Raw genomic sequence first — 17,868 nt, 5'->3', positions numbered from 1 at the left:
ATACAATATCATGCTGCATTTGTTCAACTGTCAGTGGCAATACAATATCATGCAGAATTTGTTCAATTGTCAGTGGCAATACAATATCATGCTGCATTTGTTCAACTGTCAGTGGCAATACAATATCATGCAAAATTTGTTCAATTGTCAGTGGCAATACAATATCATGCAGAATTTGTTCAATTGTCAGTGGCAATACAATATCATGCAGAATTTGTTCAATTGTCAGTGGCAATACAATATCATGCAGAATTTGTTCAATTGTCAGTGGCAATACAATATCATGCAGAATTTGTTCAATTGTCAGTGGCAATACAATATCATGCTGCATTTGTTCAACTGTCAGTGGCAATACAATATCATGCAGAATTTGTTCAATTGTCAGTGGCAATACAATATCATGCAGAATTTGTTCAATTGTCAGTGGCAATACAATATCATGCAGAATTTGTTCAATTGTCAGTGGCAATACAATATCATGCAGAATTTGTTCAATTGTCAGTGGCAATACAATATCATGCAGAATTTGTTCAATTGTCAGTGGCAATACAATATCATGCAGAATTTGTTCAATTGTCAGTGGCAATACAATATCATGCAGAATTTGTTCAACTGTCAGTGGCAATACAATATCATGCAGAATTTGTTCAATTGTCAGTGGCAATACAATATCATGCAGAATTTGTTCAATTGTCAGTGGCAATACAATATCATGCAGAATTTGTTCAATTGTCAGTGGCAATACAATATCATGCAGAATTTGTTCAATTGTCAGTGGCAATACAATATCATGCTGCATTTGTTCAACTGTCAGTGGCAATACAATATCATGCAGAATTTGTTCAATTGTCAGTGGCAATACAATATCATGCAGAATTTGTTCAATTGTCAGTGGCAATACAATATCATGCAGAATTTGTTCAATTGTCAGTGGCAATACAATATCATGCAGAATTTGTTCAATTGTCAGTGGCAATACAATATCATGCTGCATTTGTTCAACTGTCAGTGGCAATACAATATCATGCAGAATTTGTTCAATTGTCAGTGGCAATACAATATCATGCAGAATTTGTTCAATTGTCAGTGGCAATACAATATCATGCAGAATTTGTTCAACTGTCAGTGGCAATACAATATCATGCTGCATTTGTTCAATTGTCAGTGGCAATACAATATCATGCTGCATTTGTTCAACTGTCAGTGGCAATACAATATCATGCAGAATTTGTTCAATTGTCAGTGGCAATACAATATCATGCAGAATTTTTTCAATTGTCAGTGGCAATACAATATCATGCAGAATTTGTTCAATTGTCAGTGGCAATACAATATCATGCAGCATTTGTTCAATTGTCAGTGGAAATACAATATCATGCAGAATTTGTTCAATTGTCAGTGGCAATACAATATCATGCAGAATTTGTTCAATTGTCAGTGGCAATACAATATCATGCAGAATTTGTTCAATTGTCAGTGGCAATACAATATCATGCAGAATTTGTTCAACTGTCAGTGGCAATACAATATCATGCTGCATTTGTTCAATTGTCAGTGGCAATACAATATCATGCTGCATTTGTTCAACTGTCAGTGGCAATACAATATCATGCAGAATTTGTTCAATTGTCAGTGGCAATACAATATCATGCAGAATTTGTTCAATTGTCAGTGGCAATACAATATCATGCAGAATTTGTTCAATTGTCAGTGGCAATACAATATCATGCAGAATTTGTTCAATTGTCAGTGGCAATACAATATCATGCAGAATTTGTTCAATTTTCAGTGGCAATACAATATCATGCAGAATTTGTTCAATTGTCAGTGGCAATACAATATCATGCAGAATTTGTTCAATTGTCAGTGGCAATACAATATCATGCAGAATTTGTTCAACTGTCAGTCGCAATACAATATCATGCAGAATTTGTTCAATTGTCAGTGGCAATACAATATCATGCTGCATTTGTTCAACTGTCAGTGGCAATACAATATCATGCAGAATTTGTTCAATTGTCAGTGGCAATACAATATCATGCAGAATTTGTTCAATTGTCAGTGGCAATACAATATCATGCAGAATTTGTTCAATTGTCAGTGGCAATACAATATCATGCAGAATTTGTTCAATTGTCAGTGGCAATACAATATCATGCTGCATTTGTTCAACTGTCAGTGGCAATACAATATCATGCAGAATTTGTTCAATTGTCAGTGGCAATACAATATCATGCAGAATTTGTTCAATTGTCAGTGGCAATACAATATCATGCAGAATTTGTTCAATTGTCAGTGGCAATACAATATCATGCAGAATTTGTTCAATTGTCAGTGGCAATACAATATCATGCAGAATTTGTTCAATTGTCAGTGGCAATACAATATCATGCAGAATTTGTTCAATTGTCAGTGGCAATACAATATCATGCAGAATTTGTTCAATTGTCAGTGGCAATACAATATCATGCAGAATTTGTTCAACTGTCAGTGGCAATACAATATCATGCAGAATTTGTTCAATTGTCAGTGGCAATACAATATCATGCTGCATTTGTTCAACTGTCAGTGGCAATACAATATCATGCAGAATTTGTTCAATTGTCAGTGGCAATACAATATCATGCAGAATTTGTTCAATTGTCAGTGGCAATACAATATCATGCAGAATTTGTTCAATTGTCAGTGGCAATACAATATCATGCAGAATTTGTTCAATTGTCAGTGGCAATACAATATCATGCTGCATTTGTTCAACTGTCAGTGGCAATACAATATCATGCAGAATTTGTTCAATTGTCAGTGGCAATACAATATCATGCAGAATTTGTTCAATTGTCAGTGGCAATACAATATCATGCAGAATTTGTTCAACTGTCAGTGGCAATACAATATCATGCTGCATTTGTTCAATTGTCAGTGGCAATACAATATCATGCTGCATTTGTTCAACTGTCAGTGGCAATAAAATATCATGCAGAATTTGTTCAATTGTCAGTGGCAATACAATATCATGCAGAATTTGTTCAATTGTCAGTGGCAATACAATATCATGCAGAATTTGTTCAATTGTCAGTGGCAATACAATATCATGCAGCATTTGTTCAATTGTCAGTGGCAATACAATATCATGCAGAATTTGTTCAATTGTCAGTGGCAATACAATATCATGCAGAATTTGTTCAATTGTCAGTGGCAATACAATATCATGCAGAATTTGTTCAATTGTCAGTGGCAATACAATATCGTGCAGAATTTGTTCAACTGTCAGTGGCAATACAATATCATGCTGCATTTGTTCAATTGTCAGTGGCAATACAATATCATGCAGAATTTGTTCAATTGTCAGTGGCAATACAATATCATGCAGAATTTGTTCAATTGTCAGTGGCAATACAATATCATGCAGAATTTGTTCAATTGTCAGTGGCAATACAATATCATGCAGAATTTGTTCAATTGTCAGTGGCAATACAATATCATGCAGAATTTGTTCAATTGTCAGTGGCAATACAATATCATGCAGAATTTGTTCAATTGTCAGTGGCAATACAATATCATGCTGCATTTGTTCAACTGTCAGTGGCAATACAATATCATGCAGAATTTGTTCAATTGTCAGTGGCAATACAATATCATGCAGAATTTGTTCAATTGTCAGTGGCAATACAATATCATGCAGAATTTGTTCAATTGTCAGTGGCAATACAATATCATGCAGAATTTGTTCAATTGTCAGTGGCAATACAATATCATGCAGAATTTGTTCAATTGTCAGTGGCAATACAATATCATGCAGAATTTGTTCAATTGTCAGTGGCAATACAATATCATGCAGAATTTGTTCAATTGTCAGTGGCAATACAATATCATGCAGAATTTGTTCAACTGTCAGTCGCAATACAATATCATGCAGAATTTGTTCAATTGTCAGTGGCAATACAATATCATGCTGCATTTGTTCAACTGTCAGTGGCAATACAATATCATGCAGAATTTGTTCAATTGTCAGTGGCAATACAATATCATGCAGAATTTGTTCAATTGTCAGTGGCAATACAATATCATGCAGAATTTGTTCAACTGTCAGTGGCAATACAATATCATGCAGAATTTGTTCAATTGTCAGTAGCAATACAATATCATGCAGAATTTGTTCAATTGTCAGTGGCAATACAATATCATGCAGAATTTGTTCAATTGTCAGTGGCAATACAATATCATGCAGAATTTGTTCAACTGTCAGTGGCAATACAATATCATGCAGAATTTGTTCAATTGTCAGTGGCAATACAATATCATGCAGAATTTGTTCAATTGTCAGTGGCAATACAATATCATGCAGAATTTGTTCAATTGTCAGTGGCAATACAATATCATGCAGAATTTGTTCAATTGTCAGTGGCAATACAATATCATGCAGAATTTGTTCAATTGTCAGTGGCAATACAATATCATGCTGCATTTGTTCAATTGCCAGTGGAAATACAATATCATGCTGCATTTGTTCAACTGTCAGTGGCAATACAATATCATGCAGAATTTGTTCAATTGTCAGTGGCAATACAATATCATGCAGAATTTGTTCAATTGTCAGTGGCAATACAATATCATGCAGAATTTGTTCAATTGTCAGTGGCAATACAATATCATGCAGAATTTGTTCAACTGTCAGTGGCAATACAATATCATGCAGAATTTGTTCAATTGTCAGTGGCAATACAATATCATGCAGAATTTGTTCAATTGTCAGTGGCAATACAATATCATGCAGAATTTGTTCAATTGTCAGTGGCAATACAATATCATGCAGAATTTGTTCAACTGTCAGTGGCAATACAATATCATGCAGAATTTGTTCAATTGTCAGTGGCAATACAATATCATGCAGAATTTGTTCAATTGTCAGTGGCAATACAATATCATGCAGAATTTGTTCAATTGTCAGTAGCAATACAATATCATGCAGAATTTGTTCAATTGTCAGTGGCAATACAATATCATGCAGAATTTGTTCAATTGTCAGTGGCAATACAATATCATGCAGAATTTGTTCAACTGTCAGTGGCAATACAATATCATGCAGAATTTGTTCAATTGTCAGTGGCAATACAATATCATGCAGAATTTGTTCAATTGTCAGTGGCAATACAATATCATGCAGAATTTGTTCAATTGTCAGTGGCAATACAATATCATGCAGAATTTGTTCAATTGTCAGTGGCAATACAATATCATGCAGAATTTGTTCAATTGTCAGTGGCAATACAATATCATGCAGAATTTGTTCAATTGTCAGTGGCAATACAATATCATGCAGAATTTGTTCAATTGTCAGTGGCAATACAATATCATGCTGCATTTGTTCAATTGCCAGTGGCAATACAATATCATGCTGCATTTGTTCAATTGCCAGTGGAAATACAATATCATGCTGCATTTGTTCAACTGTCAGTGGCAATACAATATCATGCAGAATTTGTTCAACTGTCAGTGGCAATACAATATCATGCAGAATTTGTTCAATTGTCAGTGGCAATACAATATCATGCAGAATTTGTTCAATTGTCAGTGGCAATACAATATCATGCAGAATTTGTTCAATTGTCAGTGGCAATACAATATCATGCAGAATTTGTTCAATTGTCAGTGGCAATACAATATCATGCAGAATTTGTTCAATTGTCAGTAGCAATACAATATCATGCAGAATTTGTTCAATTGTCAGTGGCAATACAATATCATGCAGAATTTGTTCAATTGTCAGTGGCAATACAATATCATGCAGAATTTGTTCAACTGTCAGTGGCAATACAATATCATGCAGAATTTGTTCAATTGTCAGTGGCAATACAATATCATGCAGAATTTGTTCAATTGTCAGTGGCAATACAATATCATGCAGAATTTGTTCAATTGTCAGTGGCAATACAATATCATGCAGAATTTGTTCAATTGTCAGTGGCAATACAATATCATGCAGAATTTGTTCAATTGTCAGTGGCAATACAATATCATGCAGAATTTGTTCAACTGTCAGTGGCAATACAATATCATGCAGAATTTTTTCAATTGTCAGTGGCAATACAATATCATGCTGCATTTGTTCAACTGTCAGTGGCAATACAATATCATGCAGAATTTGTTCAATTGTCAGTGGCAATACAATATCATGCAGAATTTGTTCAATTGTCAGTGGCAATACAATATCATGCAGAATTTGTTCAATTGTCAGTGGCAATACAATATCATGCAGAATTTGTTCAATTGTCAGTGGCAATACAATATCATGCTGCATTTGTTCAACTGTCAGTGGCAATACAATATCATGCAGAATTTGTTCAATTGTCAGTGGCAATACAATATCATGCAGAATTTGTTCAATTGTCAGTGGCAATACAATATCATGCAGAATTTGTTCAACTGTCAGTGGCAATACAATATCATGCTGCATTTGTTCAATTGTCAGTGGCAATACAATATCATGCTGCATTTGTTCAACTGTCAGTGGCAATAAAATATCATGCAGAATTTGTTCAATTGTCAGTGGCAATACAATATCATGCAGAATTTGTTCAATTGTCAGTGGCAATACAATATCATGCAGAATTTGTTCAATTGTCAGTGGCAATACAATATCATGCAGCATTTGTTCAATTGTCAGTGGCAATACAATATCATGCAGAATTTGTTCAATTGTCAGTGGCAATACAATATCATGCAGAATTTGTTCAATTGTCAGTGGCAATACAATATCATGCAGAATTTGTTCAATTGTCAGTGGCAATACAATATCATGCAGAATTTGTTCAACTGTCAGTGGCAATACAATATCATGCTGCATTTGTTCAATTGTCAGTGGCAATACAATATCATGCAGAATTTGTTCAATTGTCAGTGGCAATACAATATCATGCAGAATTTGTTCAATTGTCAGTGGCAATACAATATCATGCAGAATTTGTTCAATTGTCAGTGGCAATACAATATCATGCAGAATTTGTTCAATTGTCAGTGGCAATACAATATCATGCAGAATTTGTTCAATTGTCAGTGGCAATACAATATCATGCAGAATTTGTTCAATTGTCAGTGGCAATACAATATCATGCTGCATTTGTTCAACTGTCAGTGGCAATACAATATCATGCAGAATTTGTTCAATTGTCAGTGGCAATACAATATCATGCAGAATTTGTTCAATTGTCAGTGGCAATACAATATCATGCAGAATTTGTTCAATTGTCAGTGGCAATACAATATCATGCAGAATTTGTTCAATTGTCAGTGGCAATACAATATCATGCAGAATTTGTTCAATTGTCAGTGGCAATACAATATCATGCAGAATTTGTTCAATTGTCAGTGGCAATACAATATCATGCAGAATTTGTTCAATTGTCAGTGGCAATACAATATCATGCAGAATTTGTTCAACTGTCAGTCGCAATACAATATCATGCAGAATTTGTTCAATTGTCAGTGGCAATACAATATCATGCTGCATTTGTTCAACTGTCAGTGGCAATACAATATCATGCAGAATTTGTTCAATTGTCAGTGGCAATACAATATCATGCAGAATTTGTTCAATTGTCAGTGGCAATACAATATCATGCAGAATTTGTTCAATTGTCAGTGGCAATACAATATCATGCAGAATTTGTTCAATTGTCAGTAGCAATACAATATCATGCAGAATTTGTTCAATTGTCAGTGGCAATACAATATCATGCAGAATTTGTTCAATTGTCAGTGGCAATACAATATCATGCAGAATTTGTTCAACTGTCAGTGGCAATACAATATCATGCAGAATTTGTTCAATTGTCAGTGGCAATACAATATCATGCAGAATTTGTTCAATTGTCAGTGGCAATACAATATCATGCAGAATTTGTTCAATTGTCAGTGGCAATACAATATCATGCAGAATTTGTTCAATTGTCAGTGGCAATACAATATCATGCAGAATTTGTTCAATTGTCAGTGGCAATACAATATCATGCTGCATTTGTTCAATTGCCAGTGGAAATACAATATCATGCTGCATTTGTTCAACTGTCAGTGGCAATACAATATCATGCAGAATTTGTTCAATTGTCAGTGGCAATACAATATCATGCAGAATTTGTTCAATTGTCAGTGGCAATACAATATCATGCAGAATTTGTTCAATTGTCAGTGGCAATACAATATCATGCAGAATTTGTTCAACTGTCAGTGGCAATACAATATCATGCAGAATTTGTTCAATTGTCAGTGGCAATACAATATCATGCAGAATTTGTTCAATTGTCAGTGGCAATACAATATCATGCAGAATTTGTTCAATTGTCAGTGGCAATACAATATCATGCAGAATTTGTTCAACTGTCAGTGGCAATACAATATCATGCAGAATTTGTTCAATTGTCAGTGGCAATACAATATCATGCAGAATTTGTTCAATTGTCAGTGGCAATACAATATCATGCAGAATTTGTTCAATTGTCAGTAGCAATACAATATCATGCAGAATTTGTTCAATTGTCAGTGGCAATACAATATCATGCAGAATTTGTTCAATTGTCAGTGGCAATACAATATCATGCAGAATTTGTTCAACTGTCAGTGGCAATACAATATCATGCAGAATTTGTTCAATTGTCAGTGGCAATACAATATCATGCAGAATTTGTTCAATTGTCAGTGGCAATACAATATCATGCAGAATTTGTTCAATTGTCAGTGGCAATACAATATCATGCAGAATTTGTTCAATTGTCAGTGGCAATACAATATCATGCAGAATTTGTTCAATTGTCAGTGGCAATACAATATCATGCAGAATTTGTTCAATTGTCAGTGGCAATACAATATCATGCAGAATTTGTTCAATTGTCAGTGGCAATACAATATCATGCTGCATTTGTTCAATTGCCAGTGGCAATACAATATCATGCTGCATTTGTTCAACTGTCAGTGGCAATACAATATCATGCAGAATTTGTTCAATTGTCAGTGGCAATACAATATCATGCAGAATTTGTTCAATTGTCAGTGGCAATACAATATCATGCAGAATTTGTTCAATTGTCAGTGGCAATACAATATCATGCAGAATTTGTTCAACTGTCAGTGGCAATACAATATCATGCAAAATTTGTTCAATTGTCAGTGGCAATACAATATCATGCAGAATTTGTTCAATTGTCAGTGGCAATACAGTATCATGCAGAATTTGTTCAATTGTCAGTGGCAATACAATATCATGCAGAATTTGTTCAATTGTCAGTGGCAATACAATATCATGCTGCATTTGTTCAACTGTCAGTGGCAATACAATATCATGCAGAATTTGTTCAATTGTCAGTGGCAATACAATATCATGCAGAATTTGTTCAATTGTCAGTAGCAATACAATATCATGCAGAATTTGTTCAATTGTCAGTGGCAATACAATATCATGCAGAATTTGTTCAATTGTCAGTGGCAATACAATATCATGCAGAATTTGTTCAATTGTCAGTGGCAATACAATATCATGCAGAATTTGTTCAATTGTCAGTGGCAATACAATATCATGCAGAATTTGTTCAATTGTCAGTGGCAATACAATATCATGCAGAATTTGTTCAATTGTCAGTGGCAATACAATATCATGCAGAATTTGTTCAATTGTCAGTGGCAATACAATATCATGCAGAATTTGTTCAATTGTCAGTGGCAATACAATATCATGCAAAATTTGTTCAATTGTAAGTGGCAATACAATATCATGCAGAATTTGTTCAATTGTCAGTGGCAATACAATATCATGCAGAATTTGTTCAATTGTCAGTGGCAATACAATATCATGCAGAATTTGTTCAATTGTCAGTGGCAATAAAATATCATGCAGAATTTGTTCAATTGTCAGTAGCAATACAATATCATGCAGAATTTGTTCAATTGTCAGTGGCAATACAATATCATGCTGCATTTGTTCAACTGTCAGTGGCAATACAATATCATGCAGAATTTGTTCAATTGTCAGTGGCAATAAAATATCATGCAGAATTTGTTCAATTGTCAGTAGCAATACAATATCATGCAGAATTTGTTCAATTGTCAGTGGCAATACAATATCATGCAGAATTTGTTCAATTGTCAGTGGCAATACAATATCATGCTGCATTTGTTCAACTGTCAGTGGCAATACAATATCATGCAGAATTTGTTCAATTGTCAGTGGCAATACAATATCATGCAGAATTTGTTCAATTGTCAGTGGCAATACAATATCATGCAGAATTTGTTCAATTGTCAGTGGCAATACAATATCATGCAGAATTTGTTCAATTGTCAGTGGCAATACAATGTCATGCAGAATTTGTTCAATTGTCAGTAGCAATACAATATTAAGCAGAACTTGTGCAATTGTCAGTGGCAATACAATATCATGCAGAATTTGTTCAATAGTCAGTGGCAATACAATATCATGCAGAATTTGTTCAATTGTCAGTGGCAATACAATATCATGCAGAATTTGTTCAATAGTCAGTGGCAATACAATATCATGCAGAATTTGTTCAATAGTCAGTGGCAATACAATATCATGCAGAATTTGTTCAATTGTCAGTGGCAATACAATATCATGCAGAATTTGTTCAATTGTCAGTGGCAATACAATATCATGCTGCATTTGTTCAATAGTCAGTGGCAATACAATATCATGCTGCATTTGTTCAATTTTCAGTGGCAATACAATATCATGCAGAATTTGTTCAATTGTCAGTGGCAATACAATATCATGCAGAATTTGTTCAATTGTCAGTGGCAATACAATATCATGCAGAATTTGTTCAATTGTCAGTGGCAATACAATATCATGCAGAATTTGTTCAATTGTCAGTGGCAATACAATATCATGCAGAATTTGTTCAATTGTCAGTGGCAATACAATATCATGCAGAATTTGTTCAATTGTCAGTGGCAATACAATATCATGCAGAATTTGTTCAATTGTCAGTGGCAATACAATATCATGCAGAATTTGTTCAATTGTCAGTGGCAATACAATATCATGCAAAATTTGTTCAATTGTCAGTGGCAATACAATATCATGCAGAATTTGTTCAATTGTCAGTGGCAATACAATATCATGCTGCATTTGTTCAATTGTCAGTGGCAATACAATATCATGCAGAATTTGTTCAATTGTCAGTGGCAATACAATATCATGCAAAATTTGTTCAATTGTCAGTGGCAATACAATATCATGCAGAATTTGTTCAATTGTCAGTGGCAATACAATATCATGCTGCATTTGTTCAATTGTCAGTCGCAATACAATATCATGCAGAATTTGTTCAATTGTCAGTGGCAATACAATATCATGCAAAATTTGTTCAATTGTCAGTGGCAATACAATATCATGCAGAATTTGTTCAATTGTCAGTGGCAATACAATATCATGCTGCATTTGTTCAATTGTCAGTGGCAATACAATATCATGCAGAATTTGTTCAATTGTCAGTGGCAATACAATATCATGCAAAATTTGTTCAATTGTCAGTGGCAATACAATATCATGCAGAATTTGTTCAATTGTCAGTGGCAATACAATATCATGCTGCATTTGTTCAATTGTCAGTCGCAATACAATATCATGCAGAATTTGTTCAATTGTCAGTGGCAATACAATATCATGCAGAATTTGTTCAATTGTCAGTGGCAATACAATATCATGCAAAATTTGTTCAATTGTCAGTGGCAATACAATATCATGCAGAATTTGTTCAATTGTCAGTGGCAATACAATATCATGCTGCATTTGTTCAATTGTCAGTGGCAATACAATATCATGCAGAATTTGTTCAATTGTCAGTGGCAATACAATATCATGCAGAATTTGTTCAATTGTCAGTGGCAATACAATATCATGCTGCATTTGTTCAATTGTCAGTCGCAATACAATATCATGCAGAATTTGTTCAATTGTCAGTGGCAATACAATATCATGCAGAATTTGTTCAATTGTCAGTGGCAATACAATATCATGCAGAATTTGTTCAATTGTCAGTGGCAATACAATATCATGCTGCATTTGTTCAATTGTCAGTGGCAATACAATATCATGCAGAATTTGTTCAATTGTCAGTGGCAATACAATATCATGCAAAATTTGTTCAATTGTCAGTGGCAATACAATATCATGCAGAATTTGTTCAATTGTCAGTGGCAATACAATATCATGCTGCATTTGTTCAATTGTCAGTCGCAATACAATATCATGCAGAATTTGTTCAATTGTCAGTGGCAATACAATATCATGCAAAATTGGTTCAATTGTCAGTGGCAATACAATATCATGCCGAATTTGTTCAATTGTCAGTGGCAATACAATATCATGCTGCATTTGTTCAATTGTCAGTGGCAATACAATATCATGCAGAATTTGTTCAATTGTCAGTGGCAATACAATATCATGCAAAATTTGTTCAATTGTCAGTGGCAATACAATATCATGCAGAATTTGTTCAATTGTCAGTGGCAATACAATATCATGCTGCATTTGTTCAATTGTCAGTCGCAATACAATATCATGCAGAATTTGTTCAATTGTCAGTGGCAATACAATATCATGCAGAATTTGTTCAATTGTCAGTGGCAATACAATATCATGCAAAATTTGTTCAATTGTCAGTGGCAATACAATATCATGCAGAATTTGTTCAATTGTCAGTGGCAATACAATATCATGCTGCATTTGTTCAATTGTCAGTGGCAATACAATATCATGCAGAATTTGTTCAATTGTCAGTGGCAATACAATATCATGCAGAATTTGTTCAATTGTCAGTGGCAATACAATATCATGCTGCATTTGTTCAATTGTCAGTCGCAATACAATATCATGCAGAATTTGTTCAATTGTCAGTGGCAATACAATATCATGCAGAATTTGTTCAATTGTCAGTGGCAATACAATATCATGCTGCATTTGTTCAATTGTCAGTGGCAATACAATATCATGCAAAATTTGTTCAATTGTCAGTGGCAATACAATATCATGCAGAATTTGTTCAATTGTCAGTGGCAATACAATATCATGCTGCATTTGTTCAATTGTCAGTGGCAATACAATATCATGCAGAATTTGTTCAATTGTCAGTGGCAATACAATATCATGCTGCATTTGTTCAATTGTCAGTGGCAATACAATATCATGCAGAATTTGTTCAATTGTCAGTGGCAATACAATATCATGCTGCATTTGTTCAATTGTCAGTGGCAATACAATATCATGCAGAATTTGTTCAATTGTCAGTGGCAATACAATATCATGCAAAATTTGTTCAATTGTCAGTGGCAATACAATATCATGCAGAATTTGTTCAATTGTCAGTGGCAATACAATATCATGCTGCATTTGTTCAATTGTCAGTCGCAATACAATATCATGCAGAATTTGTTCAATTGTCAGTGGCAATACAATATCATGCAAAATTTGTTCAATTGTCAGTGGCAATACAATATCATGCAGAATTTGTTCAATTGTCAGTGGCAATACAATATCATGCTGCATTTGTTCAATTGTCAGTGGCAATACAATATCATGCAGAATTTGTTCAATTGTCAGTGGCAATACAATATCATGCTGCATTTGTTCAATTGTCAGTGGCAATACAATATCATGCAGAATTTGTTCAATTGTCAGTGGCAATACAATATCATGCTGCATTTGTTCAATTGTCAGTCGCAATACAATATCATGCAGAATTTGTTCAATTGTCAGTGGCAATACAATATCATGCAAAATTTGTTCAATTGTCAGTGGCAATACAATATCATGCAGAATTTGTTCAATTGTCAGTGGCAATACAATATCATGCAGAATTTGTTCAATTGTCAGTGGCAATACAATATCATGCAGAATTTGTTCAATTGTCAGTGGCAATACAATATCATGCAGAATTTGTTCAATTGTCAGTGGCAATACAATATCATGCTGCATTTGTTCAATTGTCAGTGGCAATACAATATCATGCAAAATTTGTTCAATTGTCAGTGGCAATACAATATCATGCAGAATTTGTTCAATTGTCAGTGGCAATACAATATCATGCAGAATTTGTTCAATTGTCAGTGGCAATACAATATCATGCTGCATTTGTTCAATTGTCAGTGGCAATACAATATCATGCAGAATTTGTTCAATTGTCAGTGGCAATACAATATCATGCAGAATTTGTTCAATTGTCAGTGGCAATACAATATCATGCAAAATTTGTTCAATTGTCAGTCGCAATACAATATCATGCAGAATTTGTTCAATTGTCAGTGGCAATACAATATCATGCAGAATTTGTTCAATTGTCAGTGGCAATACAATATCATGCAGAATTTGTTCAATTGTCAGTGGCAATACAATATCATGCTGCATTTGTTCAATTGTCAGTGGCAATACAATATCATGCAAAATTTGTTCAATTGTCAGTGGCAATACAATATCATGCTGCATTTGTTCAATTGTCAGTGGCAATACAATATCATGCAGAATTTGTTCAATTGTCAGTGGCAATACAATATCATGCAGAATTTGTTCAATTGTCAGTGGCAATACAATATCATGCAAAATTTGTTCAATTGTCAGTGGCAATACAATATCATGCAGAATTTGTTCAATTGTCAGTGGCAATACAATATCATGCTGCATTTGTTCAATTGTCAGTGGCAATACAATATCATGCAAAATTTTTTCAATTGTCAGTGGCAATACAATATCATGCTGCATTTGTTCAATTGTCAGTGGCAATACAATATCATGCAGAATTTGTTCAATTGTCAGTGGCAATACAATATCATGCTGCATTTGTTCAATTGTCAGTGGCAATACAATATCATGCAAAATTTGTTCAATTGTCAGTGGCAATACAATATCATGCAGAATTTGTTCAATTGTCAGTGGCAATACAATATCATGCAGAATTTGTTCAATTGTCAGTGGCAATACAATATCATGCTGCATTTGTTCAATTGTCAGTGGCAATACAATATCATGCAGAATTTGTTCAATTGTCAGTGGCAATACAATATCATGCAGAATTTGTTCAATTGTCAGTGGCAATACAATATCATGCAAAATTTGTTCAATTGTCAGTGGCAATACAATATCATGCTGCATTTGTTCAATTGTCAGTGGCAATACAATATCATGCAGAATTTGTTCAATTGTCAGTGACAATACAATATCATGCTGCATTTGTTCAATTGTCAGTGGCAATACAATATCATGCAGAATTTGTTCAATTGTCAGTGGCAATACAATATCATGCTGCATTTGTTCAATTGTCAGTGGCAATACAATATCATGCAAAATTTGTTCAATTGTCAGTGGCAATACAATATCATGCAGAATTTGTTCAATTGTCAGTGGCAATACAATATCATGCAGAATTTGTTCAATTGTCAGTGGCAATACAATATCATGCTGCATTTGTTCAATTGTCAGTGGCAATACAATATCATGCAGAATTTGTTCAATTGTCAGTGGCAATACAATATCATGCAGAATTTGTTCAATTGTCAGTGGCAATACAATATCATGCTGCATTTGTTCAATTGTCAGTGGCAATACAATATCATGCAGAATTTGTTCAATTGTCAGTCGCAATACAATATCATGCAGAATTTGTTCAATTGTCAGTGGCAATACAATATCATGCAGAATTTGTTCAATTGTCAGTGGCAATACAATATCATGCAAAATTTGTTCAATTGTCAGTGGCAATACAATATCATGCTGCATTTGTTCAATTGTCAGTGGCAATACAATATCATGCAAAATTTGTTCAATTGTCAGTGGCAATACAATATCATGCTGCATTTGTTCAATTGTCAGTGGCAATACAATATCATGCAGAATTTGTTCAATTGTCAGTGGCAATACAATATCATGCAGAATTTGTTCAATTGTCAGTGGCAATACAATATCATGCAAAATTTGTTCAATTGTCAGTGGCAATACAATATCATGCAGAATTTGTTCAATTGTCAGTGGCAATACAATATCATGCTGCATTTGTTCAATTGTCAGTGGCAATACAATATCATGCAAAATTTGTTCAATTGTCAGTGGCAATACAATATCATGCTGCATTTGTTCAATTGTCAGTGGCAATACAATATCATGCAGAATTTGTTCAATTGTCAGTGGCAATACAATATCATGCTGCATTTGTTCAATTGTCAGTGGCAATACAATATCATGCAAAATTTGTTCAATTGTCAGTGGCAATACAATATCATGCAGAATTTGTTCAATTGTCAGTGGCAATACAATATCATGCAGAATTTGTTCAATTGTCAGTGGCAATACAATATCATGCTGCATTTGTTCAATTGTCAGTGGCAATACAATATCATGCAGAATTTGTTCAATTGTCAGTGGCAATACAATATCATGCAGAATTTGTTCAATTGTCAGTGGCAATACAATATCATGCAAAATTTGTTCAATTGTCAGTGGCAATACAATATCATGCTGCATTTGTTCAATTGTCAGTGGCAATACAATATCATGCAGAATTTGTTCAATTGTCAGTGGCAATACAATATCATGCTGCATTTGTTCAATTGTCAGTGGCAATACAATATCATGCTGCATTTGTTCAATTGTCAGTGGCAATACAATATCATGCAGAATTTGTTCAATTGTCAGTGGCAATACAATATCATGCAGAATTTGTTCAATTGTCAGTGGCAATACAATATCATGCTGCATTTGTTCAATTGTCAGTGGCAATACAATATCATGCAGAATTTGTTCAATTGTCAGTGGCAATACAATATCATGCAGAATTTGTTCAATTGTCAGTGGCAATACAATATCATGCAAAATTTGTTCAATTGTCAGTCGCAATACAATATCATGCAGAATTTGTTCAATTGTCAGTGGCAATACAATATCATGCAGAATTTGTTCAATTGTCAGTGGCAATACAATATCATGCAGAATTTGTTCAATTGTCAGTGGCAATACAATATCATGCTGCATTTGTTCAATTGTCAGTGGCAATACAATATCATGCAAAATTTGTTCAATTGTCAGTGGCAATACAATATCATGCTGCATTTGTTCAATTGTCAGTGGCAATACAATATCATGCAGAATTTGTTCAATTGTCAGTGGCAATACAATATCATGCAGAATTTGTTCAATTGTCAGTGGCAATACAATATCATGCAAAATTTGTTCAATTGTCAGTGGCAATACAATATCATGCAGAATTTGTTCAATTGTCAGTGGCAATACAATATCATGCTGCATTTGTTCAATTGTCAGTGGCAATACAATATCATGCAAAATTTGTTCAATTGTCAGTGGCAATACAATATCATGCTGCATTTGTTCAATTGTCAGTGGCAATACAATATCATGCAGAATTTGTTCAATTGTCAGTGGCAATACAATATCATGCTGCATTTGTTCAATTGTCAGTGGCAATACAATATCATGCAAAATTTGTTCAATTGTCAGTGGCAATACAATATCATGCTGCATTTGTTCAATTGTCAGTGGCAATACAATATCATGCAGAATTTGTTCAATTGTCAGTGGCAATACAATATCATGCAGAATTTGTTCAATTGTCAGTGGCAATACAATATCATGCTGCATTTGTTCAATTGTCAGTGGCAATACAATATCATGCAGAATTTGTTCAATTGTCAGTGGCAATACAATATCATGCAAAATTTGTTCAATTGTCAGTGGCAATACAATATCATGCAAAATTTGTTCAATTGTCAGTGGCAATACAATATCATGCTGCATTTGTTCAATTGTCAGTGGCAATACAATATCATGCAGAATTTGTTCAATTGTCAGTGGCAATACAA

Source organism: Euprymna scolopes, chromosome 17 (genome assembly GCF_053919585.1).
Source record: "Euprymna scolopes isolate OS-2025 chromosome 17, ASM5391958v1, whole genome shotgun sequence".
NCBI classification, from domain to species: Eukaryota; Metazoa; Mollusca; class Cephalopoda; order Sepiida; family Sepiolidae; genus Euprymna; species Euprymna scolopes.
This window is presented reverse-complemented; position numbering follows the sequence as displayed.